This window comes from Ranitomeya imitator, chromosome 1 (genome assembly GCF_032444005.1).
Source record: "Ranitomeya imitator isolate aRanImi1 chromosome 1, aRanImi1.pri, whole genome shotgun sequence".
Classification (NCBI taxonomy): domain Eukaryota; kingdom Metazoa; phylum Chordata; class Amphibia; order Anura; family Dendrobatidae; genus Ranitomeya; species Ranitomeya imitator.
This window is the reverse complement of record NC_091282.1, coordinates 1,100,847,984-1,100,860,501: the sequence shown is the minus strand read 5'-3', so window position 1 is coordinate 1,100,860,501 and position 12,518 is coordinate 1,100,847,984. Positions and strand designations below refer to the sequence as shown.

Genomic DNA, 12,518 nt, shown 5'->3' with positions numbered 1-12,518 from the left:
CTTCTATTGCTATATCCCCGATCACTAAATCTCTTCTTCATATCGTCAGCTCGCAATTTAAAGTCATCAAACGATGAGCATAGACGCCGAAGTCTCAAGAACTGCCCAGTTGGAATGGCGTTGATGACATGTTTGGGATGTGCTGAGGATTGTCGGATCTGACAATAAATCTTATAAGATAACACAGGCTATTACGTGCAATACTAAAGCTGTCATATACCATGCCACATGTCCATGTTCAAAAATCTATGTTGGGCTCACAACTAGATCCTTAAAACTACGTGTACGGGAACATGTGAGGGAAATTATTGCTGCAGAAAAGGAAACAACAATGGAACATTTGAAAACAGTACCTAGGCATTTCAAGACCTATCATAATTGCGATCCGACTGGTCTTCGAGTAATCGGTATTGACAGAATTATATCAGATCTACGTGGCGGCAATGTTAGTCGTAGGCTCGCTCAGAAAGAAACAAGGTGGATCTGGACGCTTCGTACTTTACAACCTTTGGGTCTTAATGAGAGTCTAAGTTATTCACCATTTCTCTGATCATCTGTTTGTCACTTTGTTTTATTAATTTTTATCTATTTTTAACATTAGTATATTTTATAGGAGTGTATATTATTGCATTTTAATAAAAAATTGTTTTTGCACTTTTAGCATATTCATCTACTTGTATATATTCTGGGATTGGTTTCCAGCCTGTTAGCAGAGAGAAGATATGGATTTGTCGCTTCTATCAAGATAATCATAGGACCTTCTTTAATATTAAATATTTGTTTGTAGTTATTATATTGTCTATATTGGAGGTCTTCTATATGGTTTTAATCAGGGATTATGTATTTATGTATATATATTATTATTATTTTCATTATTTATTCAATTATTTTTTCAATTTTCACTTGTTTTTCTAATATAATAGTATTGTATGTATATGTGTGTATGTACATTGTATATATGTATATATATATGTATTTTGTACATATATTCCTTCATAGACATTAATTGTAGATATTGTTTAATATAACACCATTTGTAATATAGTTTCCATTATAATTAATTTTCTACACCATATTAGATCTATCTATATGGGTGCTAGATAATATGTGTATTTATATAGTTTTATTTATTATTATTATTATGGCATCACAATATATTATTTATTGTATTATTTATTGCGACACTCTATTTATATTATTTATTATTCATTAATTTCTTTGCTTACAATTATATATATATATATTCATACATTTAGAATATTTGCTTTATAGGCTCCCAATTTGCGCCACTATTTGTTGATATTCATAGTGGTATGCACAAACCCAGAATAGTTCTTCCTCACTTCCTTCTTTACAGGACTTGTGTGCGGGCGGTTGTGCGCTTGCGCGGTCTTTCTTGCTGCCGGCCGCATTCGTCCTGGCGTCTGTTTCCTAGGCAGCGCGTTCTTGGTGAGACCCCGCCACGTCATGTGGGCGGGTTTCTCTGTCCGGTGCGCGTTGCCCTGGTGACGCTGGGCGGATGTGTTCGGTGGCTTGGCGTCTGCGCACGCGCCGCTTGTAATCGCCCAGCATGCAATGTCCGGTATCTTATTGGTCAATTTTGAGATAAATACGCACGCCCTGGGCCAAATTGTACACGCCCCCGGAAGAAGGCTAAACGCCGAAACGTACGTAGGGAACGAGGAGCATTTAGGTATGAGTGACTGTACATATTTGTGACTTTATTATTTGCCAGACACTTGTAGTTTTATCACACTTAGCATTTTAACACTTTATATAGCCCCTTGGAGTACCGTACATAGATGGTCTCTGTGATGCAACAAGTAACAGTGATTGTGTTACATTTTATATATCTCCCTTCAATGGAATAGCTTTCAGCACCTTTTGCACTTTAGCATCGTTTTGCGGTTTTCTAGATTTTGCAACATTGCACATGCTATTGCATTTTATGTCCAAAAAATCTTTTCTATATAAATCTTCATATATTTATTTATTTTTTTCTATTTTTGTGGCACTTTAATTGAATTTTCTGGATATACTTATTCCTCATTGCTATATGTCTGATGTTTTTGCACAGCACTTATGCACTTTGTTTTTTTTGGGTAATAATAATTTTGTGCTGCTGTGGAGATATATACATATATAAATTTATCGAATATTTTATTCTTAATATATGTTCTTGAGGGCTTAGTGTTTTGCTACCTGTAACGTTTTATATATTTTCTGCATTGCCTGGCAACAATTATACATTAGTTATATGTTCTTATACCTTTATACTTATTATTGTATGTGCTTCCATCAGCTGTGATATTGAATAATTTTTATAATTAAATATATATTTACTTTATTTTCAATAAAATAATTAATTTTATACCGTCTTTTTGCACTATTTTTTTGGGAGGATTTGTTTGTCAACAGTGCTAGACAAAGTATATTTTGCATACAATTGGTTGCTTATCTGATTGAATTGTTGTTTTTCTGTGTTTTCACAGATTTTGTTGACCTTATTTGTATGATGGACTATAAGGCCAGAGAAATATCCTGGCAGAACCAGCTGACTGGTGTTTTCAATTTCAAACAGGGTAATGGTGATTTTGATGATCAGAGAAAGTCTATTGACTTACAAAATAGTATTAAACAATTATTATATAAAAGAATGAAAATTTATTGGAACAAAGCTTTTTTGGAGAACTATATTAGACTCAAATTGATACCCAGAGGGTTAAGGATTAATGTGTTCCCATCCTTTCCGGTTGAGGATATGGTGTTTATAACTGACTGGGAGGAGGTTTGCTCTCAAAGCTCAACTAAATTTATGGAACTATTGATCGGGCTTAATACTAAATCATTGGTAACGTTAGATTCCCAGATTGACACGGCTCAGACAAATTTAAAATCAATATGCTCTAGTGAAGATCTTAGTGCATTTTCTCTGAAAATGAATAAACATTTTGATGAGTGGGAATCACAGATTCGTGAGACACATTCAAAGAAGTTATCAAGAGATATGAATGATTACAAACAGAAGAAAGTATACAGATGGAAACGACCAAATATGCCCCCCCATAGTGAAAGATCAACTTCGGTTTCTTCTGTTTCATCTTCTGGTGAATTCTCTGATTCTTCGAGTAACATGATGTCCACTCGATTTGGGAAGCAGAAGAGAAAGTGGGATAGGAAAACTAGTTTTAACAAGCGGAAGGCCACAGCGGATGAAAGCATGAATACCCCAAAGGTGATCAATTTATCGAGTGAACCTTTATCTGAAACTGAGATATCTTTATTAACAAAAGGATTATCATTCTCACCTGCTTCTCGATTTGATCATTTTACAGCAATAAAAGACCTCAATATTTTCGCAAGATCGCTAATATTTAAAAAGTGGTTTCATAATAAAGAGAAACAACAAAATCCTCCTATATTGGAGGAAGAGGAAGTGCTTGAAATTCTGGAACAGTTACAGGAAGAACATGAAGCTATACCACTAGGTAAGATCCCTCAATCTTTAAAGCAAAAATCTCAGAGGTTTCCGTCATTATCAATTTGTCCTAGTGTAGATATTTTTGTACGTATAGTATCAGAGGAGTTTGGGAAAATTCCATCTAATATTTATTCTGACAATTTAACACCGGATGAACGTGCTGCTCTCAACTCATTGAAGAAAAAGAAAGATGTGGTGTTCAAAGCTGCTGATAAAGGGGGCAATATTGTGGTCTGGCCATGTTCTATGTATGAACAAGAAATGAATCGTTTGTTAAAAGATCAACAATGTTACAAAAAATTAACATTTAACCCCCTTATTTCATTTAGGGCCCAATTGGGGGGATTATTACAGACTGCTCGGGATTCTAATATTATTACCAAAGAAATACAGGAACTACTTAATATTAAAGAACCATCAATACCCACAATATATTTATTACCGAAGATTCATAAAGACTCTACTTGTCCCCCAGGTAGGCCCATTATTTCGGGTGTTGGAGGTCTTACGGAAAATGCTTGTCGTTATATTGATTCCCATCTTAAACCCCTTGTTGAGACGTTACCGTCGTATCTATGTGATACTGCTGATTTACTTCGGAAAATTGAGTCTATGATTATTGATGATGACATGATATTGGTAACTTGCGATGTAGAGGCATTGTATACAAGTATAAAGCATGAGGATGGTCTTAAAGCCTCAAGATATTTTTTAAGTATGTTAAATTTTAATATTGAGGAAATTGATTTTCTTATTTTACTTTTAAAATTTATTTTAACTCACAATTTTTTTACTTTTAATGGCTCCTTTTTCCTGCAGCTCCAGGGAACAGCAATGGGTGCAGCTTGTGCACCCTCCTATGCCAACCTGTTCCTGGGGCTGTGGGAGAGGGAGCTGTTTTCCTCGGATACCATGGAACGAGTCGTATTTTGGACCCGTTTTATTGATGATATTTTTTTTATTTGGCGTGGTACTCCTGAGGATCTTTTTAATTTTATCGGTGTTTTAAATTGTAATCAACTCAATATTAAATTAACATGTAATTTTGATTTTAATCATGTTGATTTTTTAGATGTTACTATCCGGCGAGATAATTTTGGTACGTTACAAACGGATATATTTCGTAAAAAAACAGCAGTAAATTCAGTATTACATGCCTCCTCAGCACATCCCAAACATGTCATCAACGCCATTCCAACTGGGCAGTTCTTGAGACTTCGGCGTCTATGCTCATCGTTTGATGACTTTAAATTGCGAGCTGACGATATGAAGAAGAGATTTAGTGATCGGGGATATAGCAATAGAAGTATCAAGAAAGCTTATTATCGTGCTATGAAGACAGAGCGTGAGAGTCTAATCTTTCCAAAACACAAAATAAAAAATGATACCAAAGTTCGGTTAGTCACGGAATATCATTCACAATGGGATGCAATGCGAGATATATTATCCAAGCATTGGACTATACTTACCAGTGATCCAATTTTAAAGGAATATTTACCAGAACGACCCTGCATAACAGCACGTCGGGCCCGTAATTTAAAAGATCATCTGACTAAGAGTTTTTATCCAGTCAATACCCAATCTACATTGTTTCCCTCTCTATTTCCCAAACCCATTGATAAATGGGGTTGTGCCCCATGTGGCAATTGTATTGCCTGTTCGAACATTGATAATGCCTCTATGTTTGTCGGATCTGACAATAAATCTTATAAGATAACACAGGCTATTACGTGCAATACTAAAGCTGTCATATACCATGCCACATGTCCATGTTCAAAAATCTATGTTGGGCTCACAACTAGATCCTTAAAACTACGTGTACGGGAACATGTGAGGGAAATTATTGCTGCAGAAAAGGAAACAACAATGGAACATTTGAAAACAGTACCTAGGCATTTCAAGACCTATCATAATTGCGATCCGACTGGTCTTCGAGTAATCGGTATTGACAGAATTATATCAGATCTACGTGGCGGCAATGTTAGTCGTAGGCTCGCTCAGAAAGAAACAAGGTGGATCTGGACGCTTCGTACTTTACAACCTTTGGGTCTTAATGAGAGTCTAAGTTATTCACCATTTCTCTGATCATCTGTTTGTCACTTTGTTTTATTAATTTTTATCTATTTTTAACATTAGTATATTTTATAGGAGTGTATATTATTGCATTTTAATAAAAAATTGTTTTTGCACTTTTAGCATATTCATCTACTTGTATATATTCTGGGATTGGTTTCCAGCCTGTTAGCAGAGAGAAGATATGGATTTGTCGCTTCTATCAAGATAATCATAGGACCTTCTTTAATATTAAATATTTGTTTGTAGTTATTATATTGTCTATATTGGAGGTCTTCTATATGGTTTTAATCAGGGATTATGTATTTATGTATATATATTATTATTATTTTCATTATTTATTCAATTATTTTTTCAATTTTCACTTGTTTTTCTAATATAATAGTATTGTATGTATATGTGTGTATGTACATTGTATATATGTATATATATATGTATTTTGTACATATATTCCTTCATAGACATTAATTGTAGATATTGTTTAATATAACACCATTTGTAATATAGTTTCCATTATAATTAATTTTCTACACCATATTAGATCTATCTATATGGGTGCTAGATAATATGTGTATTTATATAGTTTTATTTATTATTATTATTATGGCATCACAATATATTATTTATTGTATTATTTATTGCGACACTCTATTTATATTATTTATTATTCATTAATTTCTTTGCTTACAATTATATATATATATATTCATACATTTAGAATATTTGCTTTATAGGCTCCCAATTTGCGCCACTATTTGTTGATATTCATAGTGGTATGCACAAACCCAGAATAGTTCTTCCTCACTTCCTTCTTTACAGGACTTGTGTGCGGGCGGTTGTGCGCTTGCGCGGTCTTTCTTGCTGCCGGCCGCATTCGTCCTGGCGTCTGTTTCCTAGGCAGCGCGTTCTTGGTGAGACCCCGCCACGTCATGTGGGCGGGTTTCTCTGTCCGGTGCGCGTTGCCCTGGTGACGCTGGGCGGATGTGTTCGGTGGCTTGGCGTCTGCGCACGCGCCGCTTGTAATCGCCCAGCATGCAATGTCCGGTATCTTATTGGTCAATTTTGAGATAAATACGCACGCCCTGGGCCAAATTGTACACGCCCCCGGAAGAAGGCTAAACGCCGAAACGTACGTAGGGAACGAGGAGCATTTAGGTATGAGTGACTGTACATATTTGTGACTTTATTATTTGCCAGACACTTGTAGTTTTATCACACTTAGCATTTTAACACTTTATATAGCCCCTTGGAGTACCGTACATAGATGGTTTCTGTGATGCAACAAGTAACAGTGATTGTGTTACATTTTATATATCTCCCTTCAATGGAATAGCTTTCAGCACCTTTTGCACTTTAGCATCGTTTTGCGGTTTTCTAGATTTTGCAACATTGCACATGCTATTGCATTTTATGTCCAAAAAATCTTTTCTATATAAATCTTCATATATTTATTTATTTTTTTCTATTTTTGTGGCACTTTAATTGAATTTTCTGGATATACTTATTCCTCATTGCTATATGTCTGATGTTTTTGCACAGCACTTATGCACTTTGTTTTTTTTGGGTAATAATAATTTTGTGCTGCTGTGGAGATATATACATATATAAATTTATCGAATATTTTATTCTTAATATATGTTCTTGAGGGCTTAGTGTTTTGCTACCTATAACGTTTTATATATTTTCTGCATTGCCTGGCAACAATTATACATTAGTTATATGTTCTTATACCTTTATACTTATTATTGTATGTGCTTCCATCAGCTGTGATATTGAATAATTTTTATAATTAAATATATATTTACTTTATTTTCAATAAAATAATTAATTTTATACCGTCTTTTTGCACTATTTTTTTGGGAGGATTTGTTTGTCAACAGTGCTAGACAAAGTATATTTTGCATACAATTGGTTGCTTATCTGATTGAATTGTTGTTTTTCTGTGTTTTCACAGATTTTGTTGACCTTATTTGTATGATGGACTATAAGGCCAGAGAAATATCCTGGCAGAACCAGCTGACTGGTGTTTTCAATTTCAAACAGGGTAATGGTGATTTTGATGATCAGAGAAAGTCTATTGACTTACAAAATAGTATTAAACAATTATTATATAAAAGAATGAAAATTTATTGGAACAAAGCTTTTTTGGAGAACTATATTAGACTCAAATTGATACCCAGAGGGTTAAGGATTAATGTGTTCCCATCCTTTCCGGTTGAGGATATGGTGTTTATAACTGACTGGGAGGAGGTTTGCTCTCAAAGCTCAACTAAATTTATGGAACTATTGATCGGGCTTAATACTAAATCATTGGTAACGTTAGATTCCCAGATTGACACGGCTCAGACAAATTTAAAATCAATATGCTCTAGTGAAGATCTTAGTGCATTTTCTCTGAAAATGAATAAACATTTTGATGAGTGGGAATCACAGATTCGTGAGACACATTCAAAGAAGTTATCAAGAGATATGAATGATTACAAACAGAAGAAAGTATACAGATGGAAACGACCAAATATGCCCCCCCATAGTGAAAGATCAACTTCGGTTTCTTCTGTTTCATCTTCTGGTGAATTCTCTGATTCTTCGAGTAACATGATGTCCACTCGATTTGGGAAGCAGAAGAGAAAGTGGGATAGGAAAACTAGTTTTAACAAGCGGAAGGCCACAGCGGATGAAAGCATGAATACCCCAAAGGTGATCAATTTATCGAGTGAACCTTTATCTGAAACTGAGATATCTTTATTAACAAAAGGATTATCATTCTCACCTGCTTCTCGATTTGATCATTTTACAGCAATAAAAGACCTCAATATTTTCGCAAGATCGCTAATATTTAAAAAGTGGTTTCATAATAAAGAGAAACAACAAAATCCTCCTATATTGGAGGAAGAGGAAGTGCTTGAAATTCTGGAACAGTTACAGGAAGAACATGAAGCTATACCACTAGGTAAGATCCCTCAATCTTTAAAGCAAAAATCTCAGAGGTTTCCGTCATTATCAATTTGTCCTAGTGTAGATATTTTTGTACGTATAGTATCAGAGGAGTTTGGGAAAATTCCATCTAATATTTATTCTGACAATTTAACACCGGATGAACGTGCTGCTCTCAACTCATTGAAGAAAAAGAAAGATGTGGTGTTCAAAGCTGCTGATAAAGGGGGCAATATTGTGGTCTGGCCATGTTCTATGTATGAACAAGAAATGAATCGTTTGTTAAAAGATCAACAATGTTACAAAAAATTAACATTTAACCCCCTTATTTCATTTAGGGCCCAATTGGGGGGATTATTACAGACTGCTCGGGATTCTAATATTATTACCAAAGAAATACAGGAACTACTTAATATTAAAGAACCATCAATACCCACAATATATTTATTACCGAAGATTCATAAAGACTCTACTTGTCCCCCAGGTAGGCCCATTATTTCGGGTGTTGGAGGTCTTACGGAAAATGCTTGTCGTTATATTGATTCCCATCTTAAACCCCTTGTTGAGACGTTACCGTCGTATCTATGTGATACTGCTGATTTACTTCGGAAAATTGAGTCTATGATTATTGATGATGACATGATATTGGTAACTTGCGATGTAGAGGCATTGTATACAAGTATAAAGCATGAGGATGGTCTTAAAGCCTCAAGATATTTTTTAAGTATGTTAAATTTTAATATTGAGGAAATTGATTTTCTTATTTTACTTTTAAAATTTATTTTAACTCACAATTTTTTTACTTTTAATGGCTCCTTTTTCCTGCAGCTCCAGGGAACAGCAATGGGTGCAGCTTGTGCACCCTCCTATGCCAACCTGTTCCTGGGGCTGTGGGAGAGGGAGCTGTTTTCCTCGGATACCATGGAACGAGTCGTATTTTGGACCCGTTTTATTGATGATATTTTTTTTATTTGGCGTGGTACTCCTGAGGATCTTTTTAATTTTATCGGTGTTTTAAATTGTAATCAACTCAATATTAAATTAACATGTAATTTTGATTTTAATCATGTTGATTTTTTTAGATGTTACTATCCGGCGAGATAATTTTGGTACGTTACAAACGGATATATTTCGTAAAAAAACAGCAGTAAATTCAGTATTACATGCCTCCTCAGCACATCCCAAACATGTCATCAACGCCATTCCAACTGGGCAGTTCTTGAGACTTCGGCGTCTATGCTCATCGTTTGATGACTTTAAATTGCGAGCTGACGATATGAAGAAGAGATTTAGTGATCGGGGATATAGCAATAGAAGTATCAAGAAAGCTTATTATCGTGCTATGAAGACAGAGCGTGAGAGTCTAATCTTTCCAAAACACAAAATAAAAAATGATACCAAAGTTCGGTTAGTCACGGAATATCATTCACAATGGGATGCAATGCGAGATATATTATCCAAGCATTGGACTATACTTACCAGTGATCCAATTTTAAAGGAATATTTACCAGAACGACCCTGCATAACAGCACGTCGGGCCCGTAATTTAAAAGATCATCTGACTAAGAGTTTTTATCCAGTCAATACCCAATCTACATTGTTTCCCTCTCTATTTCCCAAACCCATTGATAAATGGGGTTGTGCCCCATGTGGCAATTGTATTGCCTGTTCGAACATTGATAATGCCTCTATGTTTGTCGGATCTGACAATAAATCTTATAAGATAACACAGGCTATTACGTGCAATACTAAAGCTGTCATATACCATGCCACATGTCCATGTTCAAAAATCTATGTTGGGCTCACAACTAGATCCTTAAAACTACGTGTACGGGAACATGTGAGGGAAATTATTGCTGCAGAAAAGGAAACAACAATGGAACATTTGAAAACAGTACCTAGGCATTTCAAGACCTATCATAATTGCGATCCGACTGGTCTTCGAGTAATCGGTATTGACAGAATTATATCAGATCTACGTGGCGGCAATGTTAGTCGTAGGCTCGCTCAGAAAGAAACAAGGTGGATCTGGACGCTTCGTACTTTACAACCTTTGGGTCTTAATGAGAGTCTAAGTTATTCACCATTTCTCTGATCATCTGTTTGTCACTTTGTTTTATTAATTTTTATCTATTTTTAACATTAGTATATTTTATAGGAGTGTATATTATTGCATTTTAATAAAAAATTGTTTTTGCACTTTTAGCATATTCATCTACTTGTATATATTCTGGGATTGGTTTCCAGCCTGTTAGCAGAGAGAAGATATGGATTTGTCGCTTCTATCAAGATAATCATAGGACCTTCTTTAATATTAAATATTTGTTTGTAGTTATTATATTGTCTATATTGGAGGTCTTCTATATGGTTTTAATCAGGGATTATGTATTTATGTATATATATTATTATTATTTTCATTATTTATTCAATTATTTTTTCAATTTTCACTTGTTTTTCTAATATAATAGTATTGTATGTATATGTGTGTATGTACATTGTATATATGTATATATATATGTATTTTGTACATATATTCCTTCATAGACATTAATTGTAGATATTGTTTAATATAACACCATTTGTAATATAGTTTCCATTATAATTAATTTTCTACACCATATTAGATCTATCTATATGGGTGCTAGATAATATGTGTATTTATATAGTTTTATTTATTATTATTATTATGGCATCACAATATATTATTTATTGTATTATTTATTGCGACACTCTATTTATATTATTTATTATTCATTAATTTCTTTGCTTACAATTATATATATATATATTCATACATTTAGAATATTTGCTTTATAGGCTCCCAATTTGCGCCACTATTTGTTGATATTCATAGTGGTATGCACAAACCCAGAATAGTTCTTCCTCACTTCCTTCTTTACAGGACTTGTGTGCGGGCGGTTGTGCGCTTGCGCGGTCTTTCTTGCTGCCGGCCGCATTCGTCCTGGCGTCTGTTTCCTAGGCAGCGCGTTCTTGGTGAGACCCCGCCACGTCATGTGGGCGGGTTTCTCTGTCCGGTGCGCGTTGCCCTGGTGACGCTGGGCGGATGTGTTCGGTGGCTTGGCGTCTGCGCACGCGCCGCTTGTAATCGCCCAGCATGCAATGTCCGGTATCTTATTGGTCAATTTTGAGATAAATACGCACGCCCTGGGCCAAATTGTACACGCCCCCGGAAGAAGGCTAAACGCCGAAACGTACGTAGGGAACGAGGAGCATTTAGGTATGAGTGACTGTACATATTTGTGACTTTATTATTTGCCAGACACTTGTAGTTTTATCACACTTAGCATTTTAACACTTTATATAGCCCCTTGGAGTACCGTACATAGATGGTTTCTGTGATGCAACAAGTAACAGTGATTGTGTTACATTTTATATATCTCCCTTCAATGGAATAGCTTTCAGCACCTTTTGCACTTTAGCATCGTTTTGCGGTTTTCTAGATTTTGCAACATTGCACATGCTATTGCATTTTATGTCCAAAAAATCTTTTCTATATAAATCTTCATATATTTATTTATTTTTTTCTATTTTTGTGGCACTTTAATTGAATTTTCTGGATATACTTATTCCTCATTGCTATATGTCTGATGTTTTTGCACAGCACTTATGCACTTTGTTTTTTTTGGGTAATAATAATTTTGTGCTGCTGTGGAGATATATACATATATAAATTTATCGAATATTTTATTCTTAATATATGTTCTTGAGGGCTTAGTGTTTTGCTACCTATAACGTTTTATATATTTTCTGCATTGCCTGGCAACAATTATACATTAGTTATATGTTCTTATACCTTTATACTTATTATTGTATGTGCTTCCATCAGCTGTGATATTGAATAATTTTTATAATTAAATATATATTTACTTTATTTTCAATAAAATAATTAATTTTATACCGTCTTTTTGCACTATTTTTTTGGGAGGATTTGTCTTTTATAGCTGCAGCAGACAAGGACCTTCCTAGTGTTCCAACAGGAACCGCTACAGGGCCTGAGCGTGTGACACCC

The 12,518-nt window shown here is 34.7% G+C and overlaps 2 long non-coding RNA genes across 2 annotated transcripts; both read left to right on the top strand.

The window, feature by feature from the left end:
• The first annotated feature begins 3,464 nt into the window (after positions 1-3,464).
• On the top strand, positions 3,465-5,844 carry LOC138658296 (uncharacterized). Its single transcript, XR_011317435.1, has 3 exons — positions 3,465-3,488; positions 3,811-3,956; positions 5,678-5,844. It is a non-coding gene; the product is annotated as an uncharacterized lncRNA (long non-coding RNA).
• A 2,636-nt stretch (positions 5,845-8,480) lies between these two features.
• LOC138658295 (uncharacterized) lies at positions 8,481-10,861 on the top strand. Its single transcript, XR_011317434.1, has 3 exons — positions 8,481-8,504; positions 8,827-8,972; positions 10,695-10,861. It is a non-coding gene; the product is annotated as an uncharacterized lncRNA (long non-coding RNA).
• Positions 10,862-12,518: the final 1,657 nt, after the last annotated feature.